The 17326-nt window shown below is 34.1% G+C and overlaps 1 protein-coding gene and 1 pseudogene across 1 annotated transcript in view; one reads left to right on the forward strand and one right to left on the reverse strand.

The window, feature by feature from the left end:
* LOC104652996 (ubiquitin-conjugating enzyme E2 N-like) overlaps positions 1-1302 on the forward strand; it is a 61462-nt pseudogene extending 60160 nt beyond the window's left edge.
* Positions 1-17326, reverse strand: part of GALNTL6 (polypeptide N-acetylgalactosaminyltransferase like 6) — a 1203768-nt gene that overhangs the window by 632512 nt on the left and 553930 nt on the right. The window lies entirely within an intron of this gene.

Consider the following 17326-nt stretch of genomic DNA (forward strand, 5'->3'; position numbering starts at 1 on the left):
AAATATTATAAAATTGGATAGTGATGATGGTTACACAACTCTGCAAATATTGTAAAAACCACTGAATTGTACACTTTAATATAGTCAGTTTCATGATGTCTGAATTATATATCAATAAGCCTTTCACTATAGAAAGAAAAAAGAAAATAGATTTTAAGAAAATATTCAATTGTGTTTCACCCCCAAGCACAGGTCTTTGTCCAAAATTCTTACAGAAAATAACAAATAATAAAAAATAAGTATAATCTTCACAGTTTTTAAAGGTTTATTCTACTTCACTGTATTGTTTTTGTTACAATGCCTTCAGCAAATTGCAGGAATTCATAAAGCTTGCCTGACAGAGGGCAGTTGAATAAAATTCATAGTTCAAAGTACGACAGGAGCACAAACTGTTAAAATAACATTCAGATTTATCAGATTATCTCTTTAACTGCTACAAAAATAAATTTATTTTCACACAAAACAAAATTTATTCTCATTATCATCCTATTGCAAAAAGGGAAAGGAATAAACAATCTGACAAGTTGAAAATCAGCAAAGCAACTGAAATTACTTTAGGAAAAGATGTTCTAAATGTCTATTGTAATAAAACAAAAAAAATGAATATGACTGTATTAGACTGTCACTTCTCTTTCATAGTAAATTATATGGAATATGTTTTCAGATTTCAATTACACTGAAATCTTTAAGAGCTCTTTTTTGTTGTTCTGAAATACCATCAAAGTAAATTATTTATGTTAATTGATACATAATAAACAGTGACAGTGTCCTGTTTTTCTCCTAGTAAGCTTAAGTGTATATGTTTGCACATTAAAAGCAAGAATATATAAACTAGAAGTTAGAGACCAGAGGCCAAACTCGAGACCTGACAAGACGTCTGGGCTGCTCCGCAGGATGATCAGGGAAACCCAGCATTTGTTGGCCGAGCCAGATCCCGGCGTCAAAGCAGAACCATATTAGACCAACACCCAGGATTCCCCTTCTGAAGGAGGGGCTTTTAAACCTGAACTATTCTTTCCAGAAGAATATCCAATGGCAGCCACTAAAGTGCATTTCATGACTAAAATTTGTCATCCTAACATAGACAAGTTGGGAAGAATATGTTTAGATAATTTGAAAGATAAGTAGTCCCCAGTATTGCAGATCCACACAGTTCTGCTATTGATCCAGGCCCTGTTAAGTGCTCTCAATCCAGATGTTACATTAGCAAATGATAGAGAGGAGCACTAGGAGACCAACGAAGCCCGAGGCATAGAAACAGCTAGACCAGGCACTAGGCTATATGCCATGAATAATATTTAAATTGATCTGATCATCAAGTGTGCACCACTTCTCCTGTTCTGCCAAGACAGAGTTCTTTCTTTTTGTTTGAGTTTACTGGACACAGTCTTAGAAACACATAATAAAAGCCCAGACATCTTCAGTCCTTTGGTGATTAAATGCACATTAGAAAATCTATGTCTTGTCCTGATTCACTGTTGTAAAGCATGAGCAGAGGCTAGAAGTATCATTTGGACTGTTGTGAAACGTTTAAAAGCAGTGGTCCCTCTCTGCTTTTATTCATTTCTTCCATCTTGGTTTAAGTATAAAGCATTGGGAATGAAGGTAGTTGTCAGGTTAGCTGCAGGGGCGTGGGTGTTTTTCTTTATTTAATTTTAATTTTATTTTTTTGAGTGGGGTAATAGTTTTAATTTACAAGCTCCTTTCTTGCTTTTTTTGGTGATCTAATTGCATTGGTTAAAAGCAGCTAACCAGTTTTTTAGAATACATTCTCTAGCGAAGTCTCACTTTATTTAACACTGTAGATGGACAAGCTTGATTGTCTGAACTGGAAGGGGAACATTAACCAAACATCACAGCCCTCAACAGTAACACTGTGACTTTGCTGTAAAGCGTACATTCCCGCTTCAAAAAAAAAGCTTGTGACCATTTTCTATGGCTTGTCTGGTAACTTCTGTAAATCTTATGTTTTAGTAAAATATTTTTTGTTATTCCAAAAATAAATGAAAATAAAAGTAACCTAAAAAACTAAATTCCACCACAATAACATATATCTTAGACTGATTCTCTCTGATGTTGAATATTGAAAGGCTTTACATGAAATCTTGAATATAAAACACTTAATAAAATGAACATCTATAATCATATCCATATAAATTGTAAATATCAACTTCATCTAGTTTTTAATATACAGTCTCTCAAAGATGTATTTCTCAAAAATTTTGGCTGATAATGAGTACATGTTATAAATCAACATATATGAAGTATATTTTTTCACATTGTATGCTATTACTGATAATTTATGTTACTACTGATCATTAAAGTCTTAGGATAAAAGAAAAACTTCTAGAGTAGTAACTATAAATTATAATAATCTTTATTCATCTGAATATATATCAATTTTTTAAAAAACAACAAAACCAAACATCTTTCTAATTTATCTTAAAGTGTGGTTAATCTGAATTCCATCAAATCACTGGTATTTTAATAGTTGCATGTTTATTTTTACATATTTTTAAGAAAAATACACAATTAGCGTTATCAAATTAATTAACATTAATTTTGTAGTTAATGATTTCCAGTCTAAACAGGCAATATCTTTTCACTCTCCCAGCAACCTTTCTGATGCTGGTAACCTTATTGTATTCCTTTTTCTGAACAAAGAAATACAGGCTGAAGCAAGGTCCTTCTCCCTTGACATGGCTTTCCTGCTTTCAAGCATCAGGGTCTATTCCTGAGGGGTCTACTTGGGCTCTAGAACTGCCAAGCGTTTCTTTCACATGCAACAAGGAGTTATTTCAGAACTGTAACTTCAATATTAGAACTCTATATCAGAATATCATATAGCAGACAACTCAGGCAGCTCTTTTGTTTAAAGGTGACTGGAAAAGTACCATAGTCACAGGACTAGACAACATCCTTGCTGTTTTATGTGAGTTTTGTGATCTGTTATTTTAGAACTATCTCTAGACCTGTCTATATGAGAGGGCAGCAGAGCTTAAGGGTGATGTAAGGTATTGAAAACTTATTGGTGTACCACATAAATCACTGCAAGGCTCCAGATAATATTCTACCATTATAATAAGTATTTACAGATACTATTTCCCTGGTACTTTTTAAAGTTTCATAATAAAAGATAAAATACTTTTTGAGATACATTTTGAATGTCATTCTATGTCTTCAGTTAATATTGAATAAAAATGTTAAAAACTCATATTTATCATTTTGTGCAGCATTAAGGGTATTGACAATCAAGTCTGGAGAACAGTAAATGTATATTAAACTTATGAGCTATGTTAATGAGACATACACATATTTTTGTCCCAAAAGACTAAGTTTCTTTGGAAGAATCTGTATGCACAGTAAGTTTTATATAATATAACTTAATTCATGAAGACTTGGTTTATTTGTAGATGTACAAAATGATAAACTTATCTGATTAATATGTCTATTAAAAATAGCACAATTTCTACCCTAATTTCTGATACATGACAGATACTGAGATATTCCAAGAAGTGAAATGAGATTAATTAATCTATATTCAATGCCAGATAGAGGCAATAGTTTTTTTCCCCCATGGTTTAAAACAATTTTTCCAATACAAACTGTATACAGAAATTCAAATAAGAACAAGATTACATTCTTGGCCACATGGGGTTATCAGTACACCTCAAAAAACTTTTCTGTCTAGGCACCTTATGAAGGCATTCATTATCTTGGTAAATGTATCCAAGTATGCCTGAGCCATGCAACTTCTGAAACCTGATCTGTCAGCAGATCTCAGCAAAAGACACAAGTTAATCATGAATGAAGGCGAACACATGACAATGAAACTGCTTCCATCCTCATAAGCAACCTTTTTTCTTCCCTGTAGTAAGACCAATGTGGGAAGAGAGTAACCAGCATATCTGTGAGTTAACGTAGAAACAAAGGCCAGCAAGATCAAAACGCATGATGCCTATGTGAATACTCTCCTTCCCCATTACTTTTATTTTCTGTTTACACTTAAATTTATCTAAAGACAAGACATGCCTAACTGGTTACATTCAGGTAGGCCATCTCACAGGTTGGGGACCACCATCACCCTTTCAAAGTGCTTTGCATATTCCTGCTGGGATTCACTGGGTATTAATTTTACAACTTAAATCTCAGAAACAAATTCAAATTTCATAATGGAGACCGCAAGAAAAATACACAATTGATGTTACCTAATTAATTAGCATTAATTTTGTGCTTAACTGTTTACAGATTAAAAAGGTGATTTTCTTTCATGCTACCAGCAGCTTCTGAATGCTGGTAGCATTATTACATTCACTTATTTTTTTGGACAAGGAAATAGTCAAAGTCTGAGTCAAAGTCTCTTTCCACTGACTCTACTCAGTGATAAGGTGTGGAAACAGACAAGCATGTCTTTTCTGTAGATAAATTTAACTGTAAGAGAAAAATAAAGGTTGGGGGAGAGGAAGAGAACAATGCTGGTTATTTTTTTCCCATGTTGATCTTACTACAGGATGTTAGCATTCATATACTGAATGTTTACTTGAGAAGACTCTTCATAAGTCTCTTCAATTCATCTATGTTTTGTAATCAGTCAGTAACATCTATAGGTGACAAGGCACTAATATTTTAACTCCAAGAGAAGCAATATAATTATTGTATATCTTATATAAAATGACATATAAAAATCTGTCAATGTGGTGATTATAAATGAAATTATTTATTTACATTCCTAAGATTACATTGACATGATCACATTTGCTTTTGTAGTTTGTGTTTATACAGATCTACACAGATGTGCCAGATTTTGAAAATACAAAGATGGGAAACTATTTAGATTAAACATTTTTATCTGAAATTTATATTTAACCAATGAACTGTTTTTAATCCATTAACTAGATCTATATAAAAACACGTATCAGAAAACGATTTTTTGATAAACTGCAAAAACTATGCAGTTTTTGATATTACCTTTAGTAATGTAGAATGCAGGAATATAACCTTTGGTAATAAAAAGTGAAAAAAAGAATATTATAAAGTCTCCCATAAGCTGTAACAACCACCAAAACACATGCTGTCAAATTATCTAATTCATCTCTTCTACCAGCAGGTTTCAGGTTAAAATGAATGCAGATGAATTGCTGCTTTTACAGTTATATAAGACTTATCTCATTTTTTTCTTTCTTTTTTTTTTTTTTTTTTTTTTTTTGACAGGGCCTGCACATAACAAAGGTCTTAATGGAAGTTGAAATTGTCTTCAATTATGCTGAGTGTCTAAAGGTGGGTCAGCCTAGCTTTTTAAGCTCTTAAAATGTCTCTGATTTTTGTCAAGGTTACCAAATTAACAGGATTCTATGACCTTTTGTCCTTACTTAAAAGTTAAAACTTGGAGGCTTACACTACATACATTCTGATTTTTTTTTTCAGATTTCTCACATTGGATTTAGAGATAAACTCACAAATTTATTCATAAGAAGGGCTCTGAAGACAGCAATGCAAGGACTGAAGCTGAGGTCCCTTGCAGTGATGAGTGCTAAGAGAGTATGGTCTCTGATTTCAGAAATAGAGAAAAACTTTATTTTCATCTATGATTTATTAATTTCTTTAGCAAATATTAATTAAGCATCCTGACAGAGTAGGAACATCACCATCTTGGACCAGAACCATCATCTTAAAGTTCCCCTAGATTAAAAAACCGCCTAAGTCCAGCCCAAAGGGCATCAGCATGTTAGGACTAATGTCAGCATGACATTGAACCACAAATGACATCTCCGACCAGAAACATTCCAGTCTTAAGATAAACCCCTCCCCTACCAGAGCCATGCCAGCCCCGAGATAACATCCCCTCTGACTGGGAAGATGTCAGCTCCAAGATAACCTCCCCTCTGACCAGGGATGTTCCAATCCCACAAAAAACTTCTTCACACAGAAACATTCCAAGTCTGTGATAATATCTTACCCTAAACCCTTAAATACTCTTGGTCTGTAAGAGAGAGTGCTCCTGACTGAAATCAGACAGAAGCCCCTTTGAGGTTTATTCTCCAAAATAAACCTGTCTTTGACTGTTGAGCCACTTTCCATGTTTTTCTTTTCTTTAACTCTTACACATCCTAATATTGTATATTCTAAGCATTGGAGAAATAGCCATGACAAAAACAAGCACCTATGTCTGCCTTTATGGAACTTACAGTCTTCTGTGGGGACACAGGCCACACATTTGTGGTTTTAACTTGAATAAAAATTATAAAAATTGCTTTGAGAGAAAAACATTCTCTGTTTCTTTTTCTGCTTTGCATCTACCTATCCATCCATTCACCTACCTAGCAAGTCTATCTTACTCTGTTCACAAGTTGAGCATTCTTATTGTATCTTTTTAGGTGCACTTAGATTAGGGATAGATAGGAGACAGATTCCTCTACACACTGTTTAAATTTCTGAATCTTTTGTAAATTACAATGGATCAAACAGTTCAATAAATATTTATCTTCCCAACCCATGCCATTCTGCTACTGACACTCAGTGTTAAGGGAAGAAATGTTATCTTTTTTCAAATGTTAGTAGTGCATGCTCTTGGAATTCAAAATTCCTAGTGATCAAAGGATTTTTCAATTGACGTAAACAGAACGCTTATTGCATTACATATAAGAGTCTCCTGACATGGATGCTAGGTAAGTTATGATGCCCATTTTGTTTTTGTTTGTTTGTTTTAGAGAACAGGGTCTTACTCTGTGACCCAGGCTGAAGTGCAGTGATACAATCACAGCTCACTGTAACCTCTATTATAAGCTCAAGTCATACTCCCACAGCCTCCAGAGTAGCTAGGACTATGAGTGTGCCACCAGAATGGGCTAACTTTTTACTTTTTTGTTGAGAAGGGTCTTATTATTTTGTCTAAGCTAGACTCCAACTCCTGGTCTGAAAGGATCCTCCTGCCTTAGCCCCCCACCCAGAGGGCTGACATTACAGGCATGAGCTACCAGGCTCACTCTTAATTTTATAAAATCTACCATGGTCTGCTTTACTATTTTTTTTCTCAGAAAAATAAAATAAGTTAACATAATTAATACCACATCTTGTTACTTACTCTCTCAAGTAGGAATAACCTAACAGATCATGGGCTTGTAACATTTGGAAACAATTATTCCAAAGAAGTGTAGTTTGTCTCTGTGAGCTTCGTTATTTCTGACATACATAATTAGTATGCAGTGGTAAAACATTCTATTTGTAGAATCTCTCAACTGCTTTAATTAATTAAAGAAACTAAAGGTATAAACTCTCCTAATGACTGGAATTTATTTTTATACATTTCATTTTGAAGTGAAATATTTCTACGTCCAGGGATGAACAAATGGGTGAATAAATACACTGGTTCAACCTATAATAAGTTTCTATGACCCAAATACTTCCCTTCTTCTAAGAGTTAATTGGTAGTAAAGACAGGTATAAAATCACAGTCAAATCATGTGAAAATTGCAATGATATTGATCCAGGGTACTATAATAGTAATGAAGAATGATTCCAAAGGTAGAAACCAAAAATAGTTAACAGCTTCTGTACGCAAGTGACTGTGTAAGCATTTTATATGCATTTTCTTTAATACCCACAACCATTCTGTTAGACTATTATCATTCTTCTCATTTTACTATTAGGGAAACTGAGTTATGGTGTGTTTTTTGTTTTTATTCAAGTAACTTGTTCAAGGTCACACAGTAAATGGCATAGCCTGATGTGGCAGGGTTTCAGGGAAAGTGGGCTGGAGATGTTATTCTCTTTGAGCCTTAGTGATTGACTAGAAGAAAAAAAAAAACTCAGAAGGAAAGTGCTATAGAGATACATTTCAGATAGTGAAAACATTATTTAATAAAATATAGGGGTGATAAATATATGCCATGTGAAGGAAAACTTGGCATCTCAGTTTTATTATGATAAAAGTTGCCATATGGACTACGGGGAAAGATAAACTAGAGAACCCATCAAGGACCTCTTCAGAGAAGATGAACTTTGACATGTTGTGCATGAGAAGAAAGTTAGAGAGGTTAGATTGCCAGTTTTGATTGTTACAAATATTATTTTGGTAATGATTTGATTAGACAAAAGTGGAACATAACAGAACAAGCTACAAGGACCTTGCAGCAATTTAGGCAAGTGAATGGAGGTCTCAGTTGAAAGGAATGAGAAGCAAAAAATGACCTCTACAAAGTACTTTGGAGGTCAATTTGGAAAGATTTGTTCATTGACTGCGTGTGGGATATGGAGAAGAAAGAGGAATCATAAGAGTAATTCGTAGATGTCTAGTTTTGATGGATGATGATGGTTCCAAGTGAGGAAGTAAATTTTTCAAAAGGAGATAATTTAAAATTAGGGGATGTGGACACACTGAGTTTGAAATATCAGTGTGTCTTCTAAGAGCTCCAGATGTCCAGCAGGTTGTTGAATGTTCAGGTCAGAAGCATGAGAAGTGTTTAACTGTACAGAATGAGAAACTGATCACCCAGGTATAGTGTGCGCAATTATGAGTTGTGAGTAATAACTGGGACCCTGAGGATCATCAATATTTAAGAAAAATGTAGCAGAAAAGAAGCTCAGGGAGAAGCCCATAGAGGAAACAATGAGAAAAGCACACCCCAGATGAGAAGAATCGAGCAATGCCAAATGAAGCAGAGAGGGTCCAATATTAAATTATTCCATTAAATAAATTCATTTTGTTTGATAACATTATTTAATTAATGTGAACAAATACATTTATAAATTACTTAAATTATCAAATTAATTATCAAATCCTCATACAAAGAGGTCATTGGGTTCTTTAATTGAGTCATTCTTTGAAATGCTAGTTGTACAACTTCAGAATTCACTTTATAAATTCACGGGGACACCAGAGAGAGGCCTTTGAAGATAGTGCCTCTGCTCTTTGTAAAGGTATAAAAGGAGGTTCCCAACAATCTGCTGCACCTATTCATAAGCAGCAGGGTGGAAGGAAATAAATAATTATTTTTAAGTTGTTTTATAATCTATGAACAAGAAATAAATTTTATAAAGTTGTTGCTTGAGATATTACTATGTCTCATCTACTTCAACTATATAATATTATAGCCAGAATAATAATGGTCAAAATTTATTGAGTGCTTACTTTATACCAAGCGGAGATCTAATAGCTTTACATGTAGAAACTGAATTTCCTAAGAATACATAACAGGTGAGATACATAACTTATTCATGATCACACAGCTAGTAAAGGAAAAACCAGGACACAAAGCTAGGAATATGCCCAATAACCTATTAACTATCATCACTCATTGCCAATGAGAAAAGGGAGTCCTGTAAACTGTGTCATTGGTTATTAAATTGGTGGTGGTGGGGCTTCCTCAACCAATAAGCCCCATTTTATGCCCCTTTTGACTCACTAATGAAAAAAGGGGTTGACTCCATTTGCAGACATTGAAAACAAATTGAATACGCTGATATTATTCACCATGAACTGTCTTAGAAAAGCTTATTATCTTGGATTCAATTTTTAGGCTAAGTACAGATCGATAATCCATAAGCTTTTTCAAACCTTAGCATGTAAGAGGCCCAGTAGTAGTGTGAAATACCATGATGTTTGTTGTTGTTTTGTTTTTGTTTTGCTATGTATGTTGGTCTTCAGCTCCCTTGTAGGACTTTCCTGATCCTAAAATGATAGTGGATTGAAAAGATTATTTGCTATATCTGCTACTATTGATGCTTTGTAATTTCTCTAAGAAGAAAAAGACCTTTGTAGTACTAAATAGTAATCAGAAACACTCTTGACCTACACTGGTAAGGACTGTGAGTTTACCATACAGTAATAACTATTGTATAGGATAAAGTGAGTTTTCATTAAAACCAGCAAAATAGATCACCTTTCTGAATGCTGAAACTGGCAAAACCAAATTCAAGATATATTAAGTGGCTAACTTTTCTAAAAGTTGAAGCATGTTTGTCATCATTCATTCATTTGTTGTACTCCTTTTCACACAATTCTTAATCATCAGGTGTTAACATATTAAACTAAGGGGGTACGTTGTTTCCTTTACACTTTTCAATTACTGGGAGAGATAGAGGAAGCAAATTAGGGAGCAAGCTAAAGGAGCTGAATGCAAGCTTCTGAAGGACTTGAAAGCAATTGCTTCTGGCCTTGAAATCTGAACTTGAGTTGCAATATTTCACACATTAGTCTTCCTATCTTCTGGATGAAAGTCTGCTATATTGAATATATAATGGAGTTGCATTTTAATTGAAAGTAGCCCTTTTTAAATTTTCTTTCAACTTTTACCTACTAATAACACCTTACATTTTCTAACAAGAACAGTACAATCACAAACAGTTCTGGTGTAGGTTATTCAGTCAAGTGCAACATCAACTGCATAGAAGTAGTCTTCCTCTACCATTATTTCCCTCATTTCCTGTCCTATATAAAGGATGCCCCATGATTCTTCTATGTGTGTTCATTCAAGTGTAGAAGCCAAACATCAGTTCCATGGTAACTACTAAATTGCCTTCATACAACTCAGCAATAATACTGGTCATTTAGGAGAAACGTTATCTGTACCCTAGAAATTAAAAGAGTTTGCAGCATCTCTTTTAACATTTTTTATGTAAATAAAGAATTGTGGGACATTTTTGAAATGTGTCATGCCACTGTAGGTGAAAATATACTTTCATAGGTACAATATGACTAAAATCAAAGTAGTATTAAGTGGATCTTATTTAATGATACTGCAGGCCAGCTGTGATAAAGCATTATCATAAGAATAAAGTATACACATAAGAATGTACATGCCATTTATGATCTTATAGCTTTCTCTGTCTCCATTTGGGCTTATTGCCTGCTACTTAGGAGCTGCAGATATTTAAATGTAGATGTGGATGTTGGGATTATATATCCCTGAATCTTTGCTCTTCAATGTGACTTCTTTTGATTCATAAATCAAATCATTTTTGCAATGAGAAATCCATGCGACTTTATTAGATAACCATGTCACCTACAGTATTAAAACAGCAAGGTAGACTCTCTTCTAGATTTTAGACTGATGTTTAAGGGATCTGGAGTAAGGGAAAACGCACAAGTGCACATTTAGCAAAAACAGTATGCTCAGGGACTCCCAGCGGCTTACCATGGGACTGAGAGTCATATGTCAGGGGATCTTTTGGACTCAGCCTAGGTTCTGTTATAGTAGAGGTGCCATTACTCATAATGCACGTCTCACCTTTCACAGAGAAGTAGAATGAAGTGGTTCAGTCCGTGGGTAGATGGACAGGCTGATTGGTACCTGTATTCAGTCAGGGGTAACCCCAGATGCTTTTTTTATAGGAGTGGCCTGAGAAAGCTACATGCCTTATATGTGGGACCCATGGGGCTGTTTGTTGGGATCCTAGATCGAGATCACTCTTGGTGGTGGGGAAAGTCGCAGTTCAAAGGGAATCTGAGCTTGAAATTCATACCCCCAGCAGGTGCAATGCTTGGTTAAACTTCACAAACCAATTCTGATCCACAGTACTTATTTCTCTTATTATTTAAAAAAACACTGATGTCATAATTTTATTTATTTTATTGTTTTAATGTTTATTTTTTAAATTATTATTGTGGTCAGGGTTTTCTGGGTTGTGAGATAGCCACTAGTTTACCAAGCAGCTTAATTTATATATATATTCCATATAGTCTTTTTCATCTGGGTTTTGAGATGCCAGGCAAAAAAAGAAAAAAAAAAAGAGAAAATAAAGGATGTGTATTTAGTTAATATCTAATCCAATGCTAGACATTTGCCCAGTAACTCCCCATGCCTCCTCTACTCTTAATCCAGCTTCTCTCTGTTCCAGAATGACCCTCATTTTCTAAAGATATTCATACCAACATGGCCCTGGGTAATGTCAAATGTACCTTGGTTTGGGTAAAGCAAAGCAGCCTTATAGGCTGCCTAATTCTTTTTCTAGGATAAAGAGAGAATCAGATGTTCTACAAGGGGCCGACCCAAAATCCATTCACGTACCTCAACAAATCATATAGCACATCAGTCTGTGAAGATTTCTAAAACATATTTAACTCTGTTTTATACCTATTTTACTACCTTGAGAGCCTTTCCAAACATTAGAATCACTGTTTTTTCCAGGTGGAAGGCACTGATTGGTCCCCTGCAGTCCTGAAAGGCCATTATGGATACAGGAATTGGTGTGCTCAAGTCATTATGATTCTCGTGAATCCTCTATTTCAATACTTGTGTATACACATAGTGAAATAATGCTTTCTATTATTGTGATCCTAAGGCAAAATGGGTAATAAATCAGATTCAATTATCTAGAACGCCTATGTAATTGTAGTACAGTTTTGTTAAATGAATGGCAGTTATCACAATTGTTCCAGTTAGTCAGAATAAAATATCTGAGACAACTACAAAGAAAAGAACGTTGGATACCTAAGCAGAAAAACTGTACATTTTAAATTAAACTAGCATTTATCTAAGCATACAAAATCAGCCCACTGTGTGGCTTTGGACTTCATCTTTATGAGTCTCTGTTTACTCATCTATAAATATTACAAATGTACCATGTCACCTACAAATCCCTCATCTCAAAAATCCTATCATTCTAATATGAATTTGTTCCTCATTGACATAAAACATTGAATTCTTATTAGAAGAGAGTTTTGTTAAGACACATTTTATAAAAATGGATGGATTTGACATTCAAAACGTGTCAGCTTGTCAAAAATCTTGAATGCTGAGAGATTGATATTTTTATTTTTCAAGTAACTGTTATAATCAGGATAAAAGAGAAAATGTTTGCGAGGTTTTTTTTTTCCTATTGTGTAGATGCAATAATTAAAAAAAATTCGGAGCAGCTGGATATTTAGACATCAAAAAGAGCTGCTTGAATATACTGAACGCTGTATTATTAAAGCTCACAAGCTGAGGTTTGCTGACAAGAGGAATAGTCATAAAACATAACCTTTTATTTCATCAAAGAAAGTTATGCCTGCCCAAGATCTGAAGCCCAACATCCATAAAATGGTTTCACACCAGTGACATTCTATTCAAAACAGCTGTCTGAAAGAAAAATAAATGGGATTTAATCTGCCATAAAATGAATTGCACAATTTATTTTTCTTGAGGAAGTCATGCCTTTGTGACGTTGGTGAGCTGTAACAGTTTTGCTTCTAAAAGCAGCATCTCCTTCTATGCCAAACCCATATTAATTCAGCCATATGGAATTTTCCTGCAGAAAAAGCAGTTGGAAAGTCAAAGCTGCTTATCCAACACCTGATGCTTTTCTCTACTTTTAAAAGTACTGGTTTGAACATGAGCCCAGGATAAACTTTCCATCTAGAGGTAGATAGATTTTAATATGCTTGGTCATGAAGATTGAAGGATATGAAACTGTCAAAGTCAACCATTAATGTCCTACAAAAATGGAATTTCATATGCTTCAAACTAATATTTGAGAAGAGAACAAAACTCCAAAAGAGCAGAATGTGAGTTAGAAAAATGACAACTAAATGAAATTCATCATCTCTTCAAAATGAAATATTTTTAAAATGTAAATGCTATTCATAGAGCGAATGTAAATATAAGCCCTAAATTGACTAAGTCAGAAAATCTCTTTTCAATATAGACATTTTAAAGACAATAGAGTAACAGTGGGTTTTGGTTATTTCACTCATGTAGTATACATAATACCTTTTACAATAAAAGAAAAGAAAGCAATAGTAAGATTTTTTTGTACTGTGTAATTTGCTGTAATACTACGTGGGATAGCTAAGATATAAACTAATATAGGCTAGATATTAAAACTTAGGTTGTCCCTTTCCATTCTATTACATATTTTCCAAAATTCTTATACGTGTGTTCAAATTAGCCTGCATGCATTTCATTGTAATGACATTCTCTCACACAACGTACATTGGAACACTTCTAACTGTTCTTTTTTGTTAAATCTAGCCACATACGGATGTCTATTTGCATGGTTCAGTAAATATATCTTTGTAAATTAAATATGAATCCTAAAATAATTAAACTGAAAATAATTTTAACTGAGATATATTATTACTTTCTTTATAACACAGAAGATATTATCTCTATAAGTTTTTGCAACGTTCTGACTACCAATGTCCACATTATAAAAGCTAATTCATAACACAATTCATTAAGTAAAAGATATGTTTCTATAGTATCTCAAAATCTTTTACCTTAACTTACAAAATGAGCACCTGCTTAAAACAGATTTTTACTAGAATGAATAAAGCATTGTAGTAGTAAGCCTGAGGCTTGTGAATGTGGGCAGCATTCCCAAAAACTGGAGAGATAAGTCACATTCACACTTCAGGGGGAAAAGGAGACAATGCAATGCTACTGTACACATGAAGGCAAAGGTGAGACTCAACAAGGATATATAATCATTGTTATTTTTGTCAGATAAATTTTGTTGTTTCTGAAGACATTTACATCAGGTGAGATTGAATTTTTAATTTACAAGTAAGAGGGAGAGAAATCTCAAAAGTCCTTTTCTTCTGAGACAGATTCTACTCAAAGCATATTCTGCTACTGATGGGTAACACTCATCTTTTATGAATGCACAAAGACTTTTTAGGAGTTGAGTTTTTATTTTGTAGGTTCCCAAACTTTTACCACTTCATACTGTAGGATAATTTTCCCGACACTTATCACACATGACTGGTGTATGTTCATACATCTGACCACAGAAAGCAATGTTGCTCAATGTCCCAGATTCCCTTACATTCACAAATGTTAATCTGTTAACAGAGCTATTAAGACAATCTGCAGATTTAACATTTATTGCAACATGATATACAAATGTCAGAAAGCAGAATAGCTACTTTCAATTCTTGGGCATATAAGGCTGAATTTCTAAATATATTGTACTTTTAACATTTGCTTACTTTCTGCTACTAAACACTATTTGGTTTGATACTGTAGTTTGATTTTTTTGAAAACACAATTATCCTCACCATTTTAAATATGAATATTAAATCTAAATAACTCTAAGATTTATTTAGAATGACTAGCTCTCAATAAATCTGAGACATAAAAATTGCTTGTCTCATAATCTAGTGAAATATCTGATGGAATACTAGCACTAAAACATTTTTGTTGACTGTCGTCTCAGAATCCTTAAATGCACTTTACTGTTAGTATTGTATAATATAAAATAAAGATGCACTACCATTCTTCATCGGTTTTACAACCTTTTTTACACTGATGATATCTACCAACTTCAAATAGTTGTAAAACTTGTGCTGACTGATTTGTCTGCTTATGGAAACTTTTCCTAATGTATACTTAGAGACTGCTTGTGTAAAATAGAAACAGAATTCAAGACTTGACATCATCATTTGTTAAATCCTTAAAAATATTACCACTATTTTAAAGATTTAAAAACACTTTCATCCATGTGAAGAGTCTAGGGTTTTTTTAATGATAATACAGATCATTATAGGAATCACTTTGCTATTTTCCATATGTATATGTATGTATATATATGTATATGGATACCTGCATATTATATACATTTATAAATATATGCATGTATATATACAGATTATATACATATTGATAGATACATATAAAAATATTTTTTCCTTGTAAACTTGACATAAAAGTTATTGTCTGATTCCAAAACAAACTAGACTTACAAAGTTTTGAAAGGCATTATTTGTTTAACAAAAGGGAAATTGTCAAGGGGTTAAGTTATGACAGTAAACTAGAATTAAACGTCAAATGCTATAAAATGAATTCACAAGAAAGCAAGGAAAATATCTACAAATTGTGAGAAAACTGCAATATCTAGCAAGAAAATATAACAACGAATGTTACATAAAATACTGTGGATGTCCTTTATAAACTTATAAATCCAATGTCAATTGCACACTCAACAGTATAAACAAATAGCAAAATTTATTTTGTAATAACATGTTAAGAAACAGGAGTTTTGAGATTACTTATTGCAGCCCTGTGTACAATAGCAAAGACCTGGAACCAACCCAAATGCCCATCAATGATAGACTGGACAAATAAAATGTGGCACATATACACCATGGAATACTATGCAGCCATAAAAAATGGTGAATCCATGTCCTTTGTAGGGACTTGGATGAATCTGGAAACTATCCTTCTCAGCAAACTGACACAAGAACAGAAAACCAAACACTGCATGTTCTCACTCATGGGCAGGTGTTGAACAATGAGAACACATGGACACAGGGAGAGAAGCATCGTACACTGGGGGCAGTTCGGGGGATGCTAGGGGTGGGACAGCAGGGCGCGGGGAGGGATAACATGGGGAGAAATGCAAGTTATAGTCAAAGGGGGAATACAGGCAGCAAACCACCTGGTTATGTATGCACCTATGCAACAACCCTGCATGACCTGCACATGTACCCCAGAACCTAAAGTAAAATAAAAATAAAAAAAGAAATTACTTATTGCATGCATATTAGTCACTGAAACTTAAACTCCAATTATATTTTATTTTATTTTATCTTTTTGAGACAGTTTCACTCTGACACTCAAGCTGGAGTGCAGTGGCACGATCTTGGCTCATTGCAATGTTAACCTCTTGGGTTCAAGTGATTATCCTGTCTCAGCTTCCCAAACTGCTGGGGTTACAGGTGTAAACCACTATGCCTGGCCATTCCCCCCCAATTTTAAAATGCATGACAGTGATTTTGAAACTTTAATTCCTACAGAAAGTACACTTAGATCTTGTTGAAATGCAGATTCTGATTCATCTGGTGAGGTCTGAGAGTCTGCATTTCTAGCAAGCTTCAAGATACTGCTGCTGGTCTGTGCACCACACTTTGGATAGTAAGAGTCTGGGCTGTCTAAGGAAAAATAAGCTGGATTTCTTTAAAGTTATTGGCATTTGGAGGATAGTTTCAAGTCTGTTTTTCCCTCTAATGAGTACATGGAGGATAATAGATCTTTCTGAAACTCAAATATTCAACTACTTACGTTTTCTGCCCAGGAAGTTTTAAACAAACGGGTAGAAATCAATGAGAATGTGTATGTGTGCCTGTGTTTGTGTGTGTGTACTTGGGTATACAGTAGTGCCTCCATATTTGCATTAAAGAAAGTGTGTCAGCAACTCTCCTGCAACTATCCTCCATTTAGACTTGCATTCATCTAAGCATGCAAAGTTCAGAGAATTGTCAGGTTCAAATATACCCTATCTCTGAGGTTAAGTCCCAGCTTATTTCACACATTTCAACATTTTCCATGTGGATGCCGTTAAGGGTGCCTGGAATTTGGAGATAAGCCCAGGATTAGTCCTGCTTTAATGTCACCATGAAGCCTTGTTA

Source organism: Saimiri boliviensis, chromosome 3 (assembly GCF_048565385.1).
Source record: "Saimiri boliviensis isolate mSaiBol1 chromosome 3, mSaiBol1.pri, whole genome shotgun sequence".
Lineage (NCBI taxonomy): Eukaryota > Metazoa > Chordata > Mammalia > Primates > Cebidae > Saimiri > Saimiri boliviensis.